We start from the raw sequence: 3,223 nt of genomic DNA on the forward strand, positions 1-3,223 counted from the left end.
AGGACATGCTTTGACAGTTCAAAACAGGCCACCACACTGAGAGCATCTTCTGGGCAAGAGCTGCTCAGAAGGCCAGGCGATGGCACACATGGCAGTAGTGTCATACAAAGGCCACCTGTGCAGCCACAATCCATTGGCAGCTGGCCCAGAGGTTCAGATGCCTCTAATGGCCCTGCAGTCCCCATCTGGGTCTGGAAGGTGTGCAGCCTTGGGACCACATGCTGTTGCAGGTGGAAGCAGGTCACAGCCAGGCAGCACCCCCACTGCCAGACTGCTGCAGGGGGTAGAGGGTGCAGGGAACTCTCAGGGCTGCTTCAGCAGTCCAGCTGGCACAAGGAGTAGTGTCCCCAGGTACCAACTGACCGGCCCCAGAAGTTCCTGAGAGTGAGTAGCCCTGAGCTACTTGCCAGGGCAGCTTCTTATACTGCTGAGCCCAGCACAGGTGCTGGCCCCAGCCTCTAGCTCCCCCTGGCTGCAGATTCAGGAGCAGTCAAGCAGGGTTATTTTTCTCCAAGTCTGTGCATGTCTGGGCACGTGCACTGAGGCAAATAGCCCTGGCTCAAATTTGCGCTACTTCCATTTGAGTTGCTGCAAGCACAGTGCCTGCATGTGTGGATGCGCCCTATCAGTAGCACAAGCACCATCAAGCTGGCAGCTCTTTGTTTGTTCTTAACATTTCTTTCCTCATAATGTACCTGGTCTGTTTCTGAAGAATAGACAACTAGGAACAGGCCAGAGGTCACCAGTCAGCTGTGGTGGCAAAGACAATGGGGAAAAGGGGATTGGAGAGCAGATTAGAAGAATGTTGTGTGTGTGTGTGTGTGTGTGTGTGTGTGTGTGTGTGTGTGTGTGTGTGTGTGTGTGTGTGTGTGTGTGTGTGAATAAATCTAGAGATGGACCTTTTTCTATTATCCTATTCAAGTCATCCTCCTGTACTACAGTGTCCTAGGGCCTTCCAGAAGTGGTATGATTTATGTCTGTTGCATATGGTTTTGTTCCTTTATTCTCTCTCCTGTCAGGGGAAAGTGTGGGGGATTTTTTGAAACAATTATATCATATGCACAGTATGTTCAGTGTTCATATTAGCTAAGGCCAAGGGCAAGGAACTTCCCCTTCAAACAGAAAGAGATGAGGCTCATGGTGGTGTGTAGTCCCTCTTGGATTTTGATGGGTACCAGTGGCAAATCCAGGTGGGTGCAGTAATGCAGACACCACCCCCTTTGGCTGCGCAGTGCATCTGGAATGAGCTGTCTGAGTTCCTGGTTGGCCAGCCTAGGCTCTTTCTGGAGCTCCAACTAGGCAGAGATCTCTATGAGTTCACCAGCTGGTCAATGCAGGGTCTTGTTGGAGTCATGGCTTCTGCACAGCTTCAGAGCTCAGGGATTGAGTGCTGCCACCATTTACCTTTTGCCCTGCTTCTAAATTTTGCATAGGGAAAGTGCCGTAGAGAATGAATGCTGGTATCAGTGTGTACCCCCTGGGCTCTGGAGCTGCATAAAAACAGTACCTCTGGTAAGAGCTTGTGCTGACAAGCTGACGAGCTCAGGGAGCTCACCGTGCATGCACCATACAGCTATAGGGAGTGTGGCTGCACCTCCGCTCCACTCCTCTCCTTGATCCACCATGATCAACAGGTTTAGAGAACGCTTCATGTCCTGCACAGACATGCTTTATCCTCTTATTGGACAAGTGCATTGTGCCTGAGAAGAGGAGTTATCAAGAGTGGTGGTCTTCATTCTAGAGCTTTAGATCATCAGTTAGGTACTCTGCACGCACAATGGAGTGTTTGGAAGTCGGGGACCAAGATCTCGTATCTGACATGATGATATCTGGGGAACCAATATAAGAAATGAAAGGCAGGTCTGATGTGTGTACAGACCCTCAATAACTTGTGCATCTTCAGTCAGAGCAAACTGCCATTCGACTGCAGTATCTTCGAAGTACCAGGCACAATAATCTTTGACAGACTCAGCTTCAACCAGCAGTCCTGCATCAATGGGATGATATCTATTTTGCAAGCCCACTTAGCAGTGTGATCAGGCAGCAAATATGGTAGTGTTGGAGTGATTTTGTAACTGTGATGTTCCAGGCATGGGCGACTGGTGCCACTTTAGTCATGGGGGGCACATGCCGCCCTAGCAATTAGCCAGTGACTGGGGGAGTGGGTCCTCAGCCAAACCCACCTACCAGTGGGGGGTGGATCCCCTGCAGCTGATCACTTCGGTTGTTTCCGGAAGTGGCTATGGCATAAGCAGCAAGCGTGGCCAGTCAGGGGGCATACCAGCACTCTCAGGGTGCACTCACACCCCGTATGCGTCACCACTGGGTCCAGGAACTATGCAAAAACAAGGATTTTTCAAGGGCAAAATCTTTTACTGGATCAACTACATGGTTCGCATAAAGTTCGACAAGGTTTCAAATACAAAACAATTTTGAAAGCTTATCTAAATTTATTCCAACCATTCAATTGGTCCAGTAAGAGATATCGCCCCCCACCCCTTTTGCATTCTGATGGATAGAACAGCAACAAACCCAATAAATAATAATTTATAATAATTTGCTCTCTGAGCAGGGAATCTCTTTCTCTGTGTTTATTAGGTGCTTGACACTGAGGAATTGCAATATATGTATAGATATAAAGTTCATTTTATTTGAATAGAGAATGGAGAACTTGCCATTAGCAGAAATATTTATTAGCTTTGGTGGCTGGAGCATTTTTCTGAAAACTAAGTTACTGTGTGGGGGAAGGAGGATCTTTGTGCATGGTTTTTGTTTACATATTTAATGTGAAAAGAGTATGTACTGTATGGTCACCTAAGTTCAAATGCTAAAATGTGTAATGCTGCATCTGGCATCACTATGACTAGACACACAACACATTTACTCTGGGGTAGTTTTTATTGGTTTTATACAAAGATGTAAATTAAACCAGGATCCAGAGTGGACAGGCAGCAACTATTCAAAGGTAGCTGCTTACAGTACAGGCTGTCCTCAACTTACAACGTTTTGAGTTATAACTTTTCGCACTTACAACATTTATAAATTGACACCCCTTTTCAACTTTCTGATGTCAATTTCGACTTTACAACACTTGATCGGATGCCACGCCATGCCAGCGAACGAGTTTGCTGTGTCACCCATCTCCCTGGAGAACATCTGTCCAAACTTCCTTGGACACTTTCTTTAAGAAAGCAGCCAAGACTCCAGAAAACCCTGCAGACAA

Source organism: Gavialis gangeticus, unplaced genomic scaffold (assembly GCF_001723915.1).
Source record: "Gavialis gangeticus isolate Ggan-Ray unplaced genomic scaffold, GavGan_comp1, whole genome shotgun sequence".
Classification (NCBI taxonomy): Eukaryota; Metazoa; Chordata; order Crocodylia; family Gavialidae; genus Gavialis; species Gavialis gangeticus.